General features: G+C 39.6%; 1 non-coding gene across 1 annotated transcript; it reads right to left on the bottom strand.

Moving 5' to 3' along the window:
* Positions 1–9,734: 9,734 nt before the first annotated feature.
* TRNAW-CCA (transfer RNA tryptophan (anticodon CCA)) lies at positions 9,735–9,808 on the bottom strand. The gene has a single exon. It is a non-coding gene; the product is annotated as a tRNA-Trp (tRNA).
* Positions 9,809–13,384: the final 3,576 nt, after the last annotated feature.

The raw sequence follows: 13,384 nt of genomic DNA, 5'->3' as shown, positions 1-13,384 counted from the left end.
TCGAATAACAACAGGTAACAATTGTTGCATCAATACATGACAATCGTGAGACTTTAAACCAACTAGCTTTAAGTCTTGCATAGACACAAGGTTACTGATATTTGAAGAATAACCTTGTGGAACCTTCACACTTCTTAAAAAGTTACAAAAACTTTGTTTTTCTTTTTTGGAAAGTGTGTGACAGGCTTGGGGCAGATAGGTGCGTCTTCCTATTATCTGTGGATGTAACTCAGATCGGATTCCCATGTCACCCAAATCTTGTCTTGCTTTAATTCCGTCTTTGCTCTTCCCTTTGATGTTTAATAAAGTTCCGATGACACTGTCACAAACATTTTTTTTAACGTGCATCACATCAATACAATGTCTAACATCAAGTTCACACCAATATGGAAGCTTAAAAAATATCGATCGTTTCTTCCAAATGTTCTTTGCAGAGGTACTTTTATGATGTTTTCCAAACACAATGTCAATGTTTTTGACTTCGTTGTACACCTCTTCACCATTTCGGGGTCTGCACACAATCTCATCCTCAGCACTTCCATTAAATGCTTTTTTCAATCTACGATAAGGATGATTACGAGGAAGAAATTTCCGATGTCTTGTATATACCGTATTCTAACCATGCTTCAACTGAAGGTAACTAGTGTTTTCTTCACATATGGGACATGCAAAATGACCTTTAACACTATAACCGCTCAAGTTTCTATACGCTGGGAAATCATTTATAGTGCAAAACAACATTGCAGGCAAACGTAACTGTTCCTGAACATGTGAATCAAACACGTCGATGCCTTCTTCCCACAACAATTTCAAATCATCAATTAAAGGTGCTAAGTAAACATCAATATCATTTCCAGGTTGTCTAGCACCCGATATCATCATGGACAACATCACATATTTTCTCTTCATGCACAACGAAGGAGAAAGATTGTAAATCATCAACATAACTAGCCACGAACTGTGTTTGCTACTTAAGTTTCCATAAGGATTGATACCATCAGTTGCAAGTGCAAGCCTTAAGTTTCTTGGATCTGCACCAAATTCAGGGAATTTGTCATCAATCTTTTTCCATTGTGGAGAATCAGCAGGGTGTCGAAGAAGATTATCGCACTTTCTTTCGTCAGAGTGCCATTTAAGGTTCTTTGCATCTTCTTTAACAGAAAACATACGTTTGAACCTAGGTATTATAGGCAAATACCACATCACCTTAGCAGGTGCACCATCATTACCTTCATTACTAGTGACTCGGTCAAATTTCTTTTTAAAACGGGATAAACCACATGTTGGACAATACTTTAACGAAGCAAACTCCTTTGTGTACAAAACACAATCATTAGGACAAGCATGTATCTTTCGATATTCAAGACCCATTGGACATAAAAAAAATTTGGCCTCGTAATTACGAATAGGTAGAGTATTATTTTCTGGAAGCATCTCCTTCAACAACTCCAACAACTCGATGAAACTTTTATCGGTCCATCCATTCCTTGCTTTTAGACTAAACAACTTTAAAGTTGAAGACAGACGTGTAAAGTTCGAGCATCCTGGGAACAACGATTGCTCTGAATCATTAATAAGAGAATCATACAAATTAGCCCTTCCAAAATTATCTTCACCGACATCACGTGTCATGTAGGTTGGTCCAGTACTTCTTCATGCCAAGTCCAAATGGTATAAGTCCTCATTATGCCGTACATGAATAGATGGTCATGCACATTGCCTAAGTCTTGCCGTATTTGATTAAGACAACGGACACAAGGACAAAAATATGTCCCGTTGACAGACTTAGCATTTTGTTCAACGTATTGCAAGAACTTTGAAACACCCTTATAATATTCTTCACTGATGCGACGTTCGTTCATCTAGCTTCGATCCATACTATGTTCGTAAAATCATCAGTTCAAGTTTTTTAACTCTCACAAGGTTAGGCTCTACCCATTCAAAAAAATTAATTTTCATAATTTGCTCAGACACGTGCATTGAAGTCTACATCATAAAATTGATAAGATTTCGACAGCATTTCGCATTGGTCTCCGAAATACACAAAATGAGAGTAGTGAACGATGACCACAATCAAATATGCATCCGGAGAACAAGACAAGTACTGAACCGAAATTTTATCAATCTTATCCGTAAACTCCAATTGACATCTAGTAAATTATGAAAATTAATTTTCTCAAACTGTCCAATCGGACAATTCAAAATTTAACACAAACGATTAAAAGATTAATCGTTTGTGTTAAATTTCAAATGGGAACTAAGTGTCACTCAATGATTTCAGACTTATAATAACACAACTAATACATCCATATTCAAAATCCAATAACACATGCACACTTTAGAGTAAAAACCATGCATACACAAAACCCAATTACATGCATACAAAAATTTATCAATAACAACAAGCTAACTTGAAAAGTAGATTCGAAATGAAAGGGAGGGAAATCGAGGAGGGAACGACCTAACACCTCGTCCAAAAACACTCAAAGAAGCTGCCCAAGAACACGCAAGAGACTGCACAAAAATGGACATAAAACGATTTTTAATCGGTTCAAATCAAAGATATTTTATCACATAGCAATGTAATCGGATTGAAAGTCAATTTAAACGGTCCAAAAGAGAGAAAACGCACCTGGAAATTCAGTGGCAGACAACGTTCGTGGGGGGACGACAATGAACAGTGAGCATTCTGCTCGCGGGTTCGCGTTTCGCGTATTAATACTGTGAGACATCTGGACCCCAGAGTGCCGGACGTCTATAATAGTATAGACGTCCGGCCCATCACTAATATGACGTTTATGGTACTTTAAAATTGATATTCGCAGCGGGTTTTAGACGTCCGTGGTGGGGGGCACGGACGTCTATAATATTATAGATGTCCGTGAGAGGGGGGCAGACGTTTAAGGGGCTGAACAACTGAACGTTTCAACTCCCCATGTCAGCCCCTTAAACGTCCGTCCTGGGAGGGGGCGGACGTCTATAATATTATAGACGTCTGCCCCCTCCCAGGACGGACGTTTAAGGGGCTGAACTACTGAACGTTTCAACTCCCAATGTCAGCCCCTTAGACGTCCGTCCTGGAGGGGAAAAACGTCTATAATATTATAGACGTCCTCCCCCTCCCAGGACGGACGTTTAAGGGGCTGACAGGGTAGTTGGAGCATTAATTCTCCAACCACCTGTCAGCACCCTAAACGTTCGTTTGGGAGGGGCGGACGTCTATAATATTATAGACGTCCTCCACCTTCCAAAACGGACGTTTAAGGGGTGGAAGACATTTAATGCTCCAACAACCCTGTCAAGACCCTAAACGTCCGTTTGGGGGGGCGGACGTCTATAATATTATAGACGTTCGCTCCCTCACAGGACGAACGTTTTAGGGTTGATTTTGTTCAGCCCCTTAAACGTCCGCCCCGCCCCACGGACGTCTATAATATTATAGACGTCCGTCCCCCCGCACAACGGACGTCTAGAGTTTCACTTATTTACGAAAATGTCATCGGTCAATTATTTATGTTGGGCCTTTTGTGAACGAACGTCTATGGGGGGACGTTAAAAGCCAATTCTGCACTAGTGTCCCCAAAGTTTTTCGCTAAAGTAAGCAATTGGATGACCTTGTTGAATTAAGACTGCTCTTATCCCTACCCCGGATGCATCACATTCTACCTGAAAAGCTTTGGAAAAATCAAGTAAGTATAGAATGGGTGCATGTGTTAACAAATTGTGATTGATATGTTGGACAAGATGTTATCAAATTGTGGAACTTGAGTTAACCTGTGAGAGGTTGGACCCCAAAGTCTTTGATTGATTGAATGCTATTGCTTTGGAAGCATATGATTGATTTTGCCTAAATTTTTATGATTAAACCTCTTGTGTGCTTGTTACACATGATCAAGGCCATTTGTTATTCTCCCATATAAGCCAATGCCAAGATGTGAACCCAACAAAGAACCATGTTTGTTCTATCCTTTGAAACTTGAGCCTAAATATGAAAAAACCTTTTTGAAATCCTTGCCTTGAGTTGAGTAGATGTTTATATGGTAATGGAGAATGGTTCAAGTTTGGGGTTCTAGGAAACTGGAAAGATCTTTGTGAAAATCTTTAAAAAGCATTGAGAAAAAGAAAATGAAAAGAGAAGAAAAGAAAGAAAAGATTAAGCTCAATGAAAGGAAAGTTGGGAATAAGTTGTAGATTAGTTTCCACATAAAAAAGATTAAGAGAGATTATTGTTAATGTAGATAAATGAATTATGAACTCTCTTAGCTCCAGGAATTTTGTTGTCTAGAAAAACCAATTTTCTTCTTAGCCCGACCATGTTACAAGCCTTGAAAATCCCTTGTGATGATAACTTGCTTGTGAGTGTGTCTGACAACCAAACATCATATCCCTATGTCTAGGCAATACTACTTTTGGGAGAAATTCTTCATGTCTAGATTTACTTATATGTGTCCATACAAATAATATCAATGATCATGCAATTGAATGAGTTAAACAAAGCATGCATAAATTATAGAAGAAAAACCATAAAAATTAATGAAAGAAAGCATAATAATTAAAGAACAAATTCAATACATGAGAGTTTCAAAGGATTACATTGATTCCCCAACAACAATAAAAGTTTAGTTCACCATATTCATGGTGAAACTAGATGAAAAATAATGAAAGAATGAAAGATAGAACCCTAGAAGTTGATTAGGAGAGCTTGAGCATCCAAAATCCTCCTCCAAAGGGTGAACAAAGTGTGATTTTGCTTCGTTCCAGCCAAAGGAAGAATCCCTAGGACATCTAAGTCCTTAAATAGGGTAGAAAAATAACAGAAAAGAGGTCCAAGCCCAAAACAGATCATAAAAATAACAGAAAATAAGTTAAAACACGCGTCGCCAGCGCTCAGCGCCAGAAATCGCGCTCAGCGGCAGGTGCGGTAGTCAAGTGGTGCTCAGTAGCTGAACTTGACCAATCGGATTCACTGTTGACCAACTGGTCTTACACTTTTGACCGTTCGACATGTCTTCTAACAACTATTGACCGTTCGGTTTTGTCTATCTTTTCTCAAGCCATTCGGCCATATGCCGTTCAGAAGTTGTCTTGCTCATGTCGTTCGACCAAGTCTCCACCCGTTCGGCATCTGTTGCACCACCTTCAGACCGTTCGGTCTGCGTTCTTGACCGTTCGGTCTTTGTCTTCTTTGTGTTCAGAACTATTCAGTCTTTCTCAGTTACCGTTCGGTTTGGATTCTCCCACATCCTACCATTCGATCTTGTTCTGTTTTTGTCCTTTCTAGGTTCCAAGTCCTTAGTACTTCAACTTCTTCATCCAATTCATCATAATTCCTGTCAAAACAAGGAAAACCAAACATAAAACCCATCCAACTCTCTTATTTCCAAAACTTAAAGAAAAACATGATTCTAAGCTAGTTTCTAAGTCATAAAAGGTGTTTTTAATATCAAAATTAAGTATAAAAATAACGGGTTTTCAACTGTTATCACAACCCCAAACTTAGAACTTTGCTTATCCTCAAGTAAACAAGATGTAACTTAGCTTTCAACCAATCAATACAATGATTCAACATATTTCAAAACCTTTTCTTTTAATAGAAGTAATATCTCAAATCAGCTTATCATAAAAAATATCAGTCAAGATGAATACATGCCTTGATTCAATTAAGCTATTGTGGTGCTCAGATAATCATAGAGTATTCAACAGATGTTATGCTCTTGAATGATCAATTAACCAAGAAAAGATGTAATCATTGAATCTTTCCTCACCAGATAAAGTATTTCACTCAAACACACAAGTGTATAAGAGGTCACTCATTCACTCCACTATCACAATGTCACATGAATTAAATTTGAATTTCATTTAAACATAATTAAATATACTTACAAGCAATTATCATCACAAGGAATTTTCTATGGCTTGTAATATGGCTGGGCTAAGAAGAAAAATTAGTTTTTCTGGATCACAAAATCCTTGAGTTAAGAAAGTCATTCATACTTTCATCATTTAAACACAACCATTCTTACTTAATCCCAACTTTCCTTTGCATTGAGCTTTTCTTTTCTTTCTTTTCTTTCCTTTTTCTTTTGCTTTTCACGTGCTTAGCTCTTAGCTCAATGCTTGTTGTTTTCCCTTTCTAGACTTTCCAAGAACCCCAAACTTGAACCTTTATCAATACCACAAAATATTCTCAACTCAACTCAAGGTAAAGATTTTCACAAAGGGTTTTCAAATCATGTTCAAAGTTAAAGGTTCAAAGGATAGAACACATAATGCTCTCTTTTAGTGGGCTAAAATCATGCATTTTGGCTAAAAAGGGTTAACAACAAATGGCCTTGATCATATGACACATACAAGCAAGTGATTCAATCATAGAAAACCTGGGCAAAGTCATTCATGCTTTCAAAGTATTAACACTCATTCACAAAAACTTTGGAGTTCAATCCTCACACAGGCTAAATCAAATTCCAACATTTAGATAAACATCCTGCTCAATATCATAATCACAATCACAAGTCATCATGCATCTATTTCAAAATATTTTGAGCAACCACCTGTGTATTAGCATCATGCATCATCTAAACATCAGTCAATATAGTCAACATCATGAAGCAATACTCATCACAAACATCATAGCATCAAGAAACCGTTGCACACAGATAAAATTTTAAGCCAAGTACATCAAATCCTATACTAAAAACAGGTGCAAATCAATTCAACAATATAAAACAAAAGATAACAAAAATTCGGCTCTAGTACTGATACCATCCATCAGTAGATGTTATCTCAGCTCCTCATCAACTCATGCTATCATCTGAGTCCCCCTCCTCTCCTTCTTCAGCAACTTCAAAATCATCATCCTCATCCTCTTCCTCCACAGTTGGAGCTTCAACTCCTCCAGCTCTACTGGCTTGTGTCTGCTTCTCTTGCCATGCTATCTTAGACAATGAGGAAGTTTTGCTCATGCTTACAGGAAAGGAACTTGCTGGAATAGGGTTGATCTGGCTCCTTCTCCTTCCTTTTGAATATTGTAGTCTTGAATCTCTTGCCCGGTGAGCAGGCCATCCCTACATCAAACACTATTCATAAAACCACAAGAAACATCATTAACCATTAGTAAACCACAAACAACATCGTAAAACCATTCCTAGTCACTATTGAGGGCAATCAAAACCCATCAACGCAACCTGTGCAACAAAACCAGCAAACAAAATAGAGAAGAATGCTCTATGCTGTCACCAAACCCCAAACTTGAATGGAAACTTGATGCAAAAATGAATGGAAGAAAGGTTTTATGAAGGGGGAAGAAGAGAAAAATGAAGGGAACTCTTGGGAGAGTGCTTGAGAGTGTGTGGGAGGAGTGAGATCTGAAAGTTCCTACTAAAACCCGCCCTAGGGTATGAAAAAGGCCTAATGAGTCAAATCCCACTAAGCCCAATTGAACCAAACCAGTCCACCCAGCTCTGCAATAATCGCGCTTAGTGGTATTTACCGTTGAGCGACACTTGTGACAACAACTCACCTTCTTCCTAGCTTGCCCTAGATGTCTTTATACTAATGTCTCTCACTCACTCAATGTATTTAGGTTCTCACATCACTCAAACATTCAATCCCTATAATGCAACTAGAACAAACAAACAAAAATAAATTAAATCAACTGGGTTGCCTCCCAAGTAGCGCTTGTTTCACATTACAAGCCTGACCCAAAATCCTCTAGCACCCTTCAGTACATGTAAATCTTTCTTATCAACACCCATGAGTAGGTGTATACAAACATAATATCCTTTAATAGATACTCCTCCACTTAACATCCATAAGTAGATGTAAACCCTGTAACAAACTTATAACCAAAACAAAAATACCAACAGTTCAAAATTACATCACCAAACCAAAAATTAAAAGTTCTTAAATCACTGGGTTGTGATAAAAAAAAATTTCATCCCCGACAACAGCGCCAAAAACTTGATAAAAAAATTTTTAATCCCCGAAAATGAAGTCAAAAACGTGTTAATACCTTGGCAAATGTACCGAATCGCATCAAGTAATAATAAATTACAAGACTAAGTATCGTTTCCCAAGAGACTCACAAAACTAAACAATTATGAGATTACTCAACTAATTAAGACTCTAAAGAACATATTTTTGCACTAGTGCAGAATTGGCGTTTAACGTCCCCCCGTCCGTTCACAAAATCCCCAACGTAGATAATTGACTGGTGGCATATTCGTAAATAAGTGAAACCCTAGACGTCCGTCCTATGAGGGGTCAGACGTCTATAATATTACAAACGTCAATGGAAGGGGGACGGACGCCTAGTATGTTGAACAACTAAACGTTTCAACTCCCCATGTTAGCACCTTAAACGTCCGTTCTAGGGGGTTGGACGTCTATAATATTATAGACGTCCGTGGAAGGGGGACGAACGTCTAGTATGCTGAACAACTGAGCGTTTCAACTCCCCATCTCAGCACCTTAAACGTCCGTCCTTGGGGGGCTGGACGTCTATAATATTATAGACGTCCGCCTCCCCAAGACGGACGTTTAAGGGGTTGCAGACAATTAATTCTCCAACCACCCTGTCAGCCCTTAAACGTCCGTCCTTGGGGGGCGGACGTATATAATATTATGGACGTTCGTCCTGGGGCAAACGGACGCCTAGTATGCTGAACAAACTGAACGTTTCAACTCCCAGGTCAGTACCTTAAACGTCCGTCCTAGGGGGGCCTGACGTCTATAATATTATAGACGTCCGCCCCCCGAAGACGGACGTTTAAGGGGCTGCAGACAATTAATTCTCCAACCACCCTGTCAGCCCTTAAACGTCCATCCTTGGGGGGTGGATGTCTATAATATTATAGGCGTTCGTCCTGGGGGAGTCGGACGCCTAGTATGTTGAACAAACTGAACGTTTCAACTCCAGGTCAGCACCTTAAACGTCCGTCCTGGGGGGACGAACGTCTATAATATTATAGACGTTCGTCCTGGTGAGACGGACGCCTAGTATGCTGAAAAAACTGAACGTTTCAACTCCCCATGTCAGCACCTTAAACGTCCGTCCTGGGGGGACGGACGTCTATAACATAGTAGTCTCTACCTTTCGTCTGTAACGTGCATTTTTTGCTTTATTGAATGGATCCTCGAACTTGAGTGAAAGCCAATGCGTTTTCCGAACCAAAAGGGGGTCTTGAAAAAAAAAGGCCTACCCCTTGGAGATGTTGAAGTTGCGCATGAAGTAGTCTCTATCTCCCGGTCGGAGACAAGGGATGGATGTCGCTAGGCTAGGTCAACTTTATCATTGGTTTCATTATCCCTATAACGATCACTAGAAAAAGATATGTGCTACTACTATCCCGAAGCTAGGTGGTGCTATTATAGCGGGGGAAGGGTCTACTTTTGCTCCATCAGAATTCTTTGGGTGGCAGGTCTTTCTATTATCGATATGGACCTCAGGGTCTCATTCTGTACCTAGGTAAACGATCTATATAACTAAGGTTAGTCTATATATGAATCTCCTGCATCTTTTATCTCTGGTGTTGGATCACCTACTCACTACTGCGCTGCGACAAGGACTGGAACTGCCTCCGCGTTTGGACCCTTGATTCATTAACATCTCTTTTTTTTTGTTTATTTACCTCCTCTTTCTTTGTTTTTAATCCTAATCCACAGGAGGTCAAATTCAGACTTTAAACTGCTGTTCAATTATTTCAGTGTCATTCTCGATCTAACAAGAATGGAATCACGCTTTGTAGGATTTGAACCTACGACATCGGGTTTTGGAGACCCGTGTTCTACCAAACTGAACTAAGAGCGCTTTCTTTTCATAAATAATTTTATGTGTCCCCAATACATCTTGCATAATCGAATATATAGAATATCCCTTCGCATAGAAGCTGTGAAAGAAGAGGCTGTTGGAGGAAGAACCGCCCCAAAGCGGAACGGGCAAGTCAGCCAGAGCAACTTTGAGGGAAGCCAGCTCCTCATCTGACTTTGTTTGAAGGTCGGTGTCGAGGAATGGCGTGGTCTCCAGGAGAAAGAAAGCCAAAGGAGCGAAAAGCACACCATCCTAGGTAAGCAGCATCTTTGAAGCGGCATCTCACTCAATATACGCAATTCTCAGATCTGTCTTTTCCAGCCGATTCCATGCCACTCTACTTTGGACTCTCTTGCAAGAGCTCGGACTGAGTCTAGTTTAGGTCCATCCGAGGGTTTGGACGTCACTTCTTCACTTTTCTGCTTTTTGGATCTCCCCCGAGTGAAGGCATAAGTCGTAGACAGTCACTAGTTTGATCGTTATGCCATTCTCGACAACGATGTGGTGATAGCTGATCGACGAGTTGCTTCGGTCTACCTTGTTGAATCATGGTTTAATACCTCTTTTGGTCCCTCGAAAGGGGCCAAATGTTCAATTGTGTCCTACGTTTTTTTAGAAGTTCAATGTGGTCCCAACTTTTGTAAAAGGTGTGCAATTAAGTCCTTTTTGGAAACAACGTTAATTTTTTAACGGGCCAGCTGACAGGGTGGACTGAAGTTTGCTACGTGGCTGTGTGAGGGTAATATGTGGCTGTGTGAGAGTAATACGTGGCTGTGTGAGGGTAAACGTGTGTATATTACTGAGGTTAACAAATCAGAGGTTAGGGTTTGAGTTGCAGAGAAATTAGTAATTTGGGATTTATCATTGTGGAGGAAGTGTGTTGAAATCTGAAGCGCGAATTGGAAACCGCAAATCTGAAGCGCAAATTGGAAATCGCAAATCAGGTTAGGGTTTATGTTTGATAATTTTATGAAATGTAGTTGTTGTATATGTTATCACTGTTGTCGCTTTATAAGGGTTTTAAGTAGGGGTGAAAAGTTGTCTTGTTTTGATGGTTGATAGTGGTCCCATAGATATTAGTTTATCTTAAATTAGTGGTCCCCGTTTGCATTTGCAGGGTTCGGGTAGGGATGTGTGATGACATGTTTCAGGTTGTGGTCCATCACGGTGGGACCTTGATCAAAGAAGTCCCCTTTAAGTATATGGGCGGGGAGATAGTTTATTGGGACGTAGATCCCGATAAATGGTGTTATTTTGGAGTATTAGGTTCACTTAAAGATCTAGGTTACATGGAAGTAAAAGAATTATATTACAATATCCAACATGTTTTACATAAGCTTGATGATGATAAAGGAGCTATGAACATGATGAAGGTGGCTAATTATTTGGGTAAAGTGAACCTGTATGTTGTGCATGGGGTGGACGAACCAGCTATTGTAGAAAATGATGACAATGAGATTCTGTACCTACGTGAAGGTCCAGCAGAGAGTGGTGAGGGTAGTGACGTTGGAGGAGATGCACATGTTGAGGGTGACAAGGAGGATGCTGAGAATGAAAATGTATGGGAGGATGACAAGGAGGATGTAGAAGATGTTGAGGTTGCAGTGGAGGTTGACAATGAGGACAGAGTTGAGCTTGAAAATGATGTATTAGTGGAAGATGACATTGAGGATGGAAGGGAGGTTGAAAGTGAAGAAGAATTAGAAGTGGACATTGAGGATGGAGGGGAGGTTCATACTGAAGAAGAATTGGAAGTCGACATTGAGGATGGAGGGGAGGTTCATACTGAAGAAGAATTGGAAGTGGACGTGGACAGTGATGATGAACCAAGAATGGATGATCTGAGTGGTGATAAATATGTGGATGCAAACAATGATCAAGAAACCCAACAACAATGCAGGGGTTTGTCAGATGATGATTGGGAGTCTGATATGTTTGTAACTCCTGAAAACAGTACAAGTGAGGAGGATGACAACGAGGATAGAGTATCTGTGGGTGGTTTCTCAAAATATGCAAAACAGAAGTGCATGGCAGATTACAAGTGGGAAGTGGGTACCATTTTCAATGGGAAGGAAGAGTTTAAGGATGTTATTAGAAGGTATGCTGTTCATGCTGGGAGGGATCTAAAATTTGTGAAGAATGATAACCGTAGGGTGAGGGTGCACTGCATGGGTAGCCAAGGTAAGTGCCCATGGGTAGCTTACTGTGGGTACTTGCCATCAAGCAAAATTTGGCAATTAAGGAAGATAATTGATACTCACGTTTGTAGTAGGCAACTTAACATCAAACTAATGAATGCTCAGTGGTTGAGTCAAGAAATAGATAGGTCTTTAGTTGACAATCCTAATTTAAGGGTGAATGATATTCGTACTAAAGCATTAAGAAAATGGAATACAAATGTGTCAATATCCAAGGCACGAAGGGCAAAGTTAATTGCCAAAAGACAGGTTGAAGGAGATTTCAAAGAACAATATAAAAGGATATACGACTATGGACATGAGTTGTTGAGGTGTAACCCAGGTTCAACAGTGCAGATTAAAGTTGACTCTCATAATGGTGACCTAATCTTCCAAACAATGTATATTTGTCTGAAAGCTTGTAAAGATAGCTTCATCAGTTGTAGGCCCATTATATGTTTAGACGGGTGTTTTTTGAAAGGTTATTACAAAGGGGAGCTGCTCACTGCTGTTGGTAGGGACCCAAACGATCAAATGCTACCCCTTGCCTATGCAGTAGTAGAAGTGGAGAACAAAGACAACTGGACATGGTTTTTGCAATTATTAATTCAAGACCTCGGGGGTAGTCAAGTATGTGGGGGGTGCACGTGGATGTCAGACCAACAGAAGGTAAATATACTACTTATATTCAATTTTACTTAATGCTTTGTTAAAGGATCTTGTTTTATGACTAAAATTAATTGTGCAGGGGTTGGTCCCAGCTATCCAAGAGCTTCTGCCTGAGGCACCTGTATGCAAACTTTAGGAAAAGGTTTGGTGGTCAAATTTTAAAAAATCTGATGTGGAGAGCTGCCACAAGCACATATCCACAAGCTTGGGAGAGAGTGATAAAAAATTTACAAACACCGAAAAACGGCGCCACAAACTTGTTTAATAATCGGCAAGTGTGACCGAATCGTTTCAAGTAATAAAACTCGGTAAGACCAAGTATCGTTCTCCCAAAGGACTCACGGCCCAGTTTAGTTATGTGATTTGTTGATTATTTAAGACTTAAGAACAAATGGATTGTAGTTTTATATGCAAAAGACAGTAAATAAACATGTATGCATGAATTTGATCAATGGCGAAAAGACAGAATACAAACACTTTAATGAATTATATGGATGAGTATGTTGTTGGGGTTATCAATTTCATCTTATCCACTCTCATATACTTTAGGAATTCAACATTCTTTTCATCAATTGTTAATGCCACTCTCTAAATCACCTTGCAAGAAGGCCTATCCTTAATTACGAGTTCATACAATTCCTAGCATTCCTAGTAATTAGTTCTGAAGTGCAGGAGCTTAAAGGCAACCAATATGCTATTGGGAGAATTTCCCCGGATCTAGATTTTCCCG

Source organism: Vigna angularis, chromosome 6 (genome assembly GCF_016808095.1).
Source record: "Vigna angularis cultivar LongXiaoDou No.4 chromosome 6, ASM1680809v1, whole genome shotgun sequence".
Classification (NCBI taxonomy): Eukaryota; Viridiplantae; Streptophyta; class Magnoliopsida; order Fabales; family Fabaceae; genus Vigna; species Vigna angularis.
Note: the sequence above shows the minus strand (reverse complement) of the source record. Positions and strands in the feature narration are given on the sequence as shown.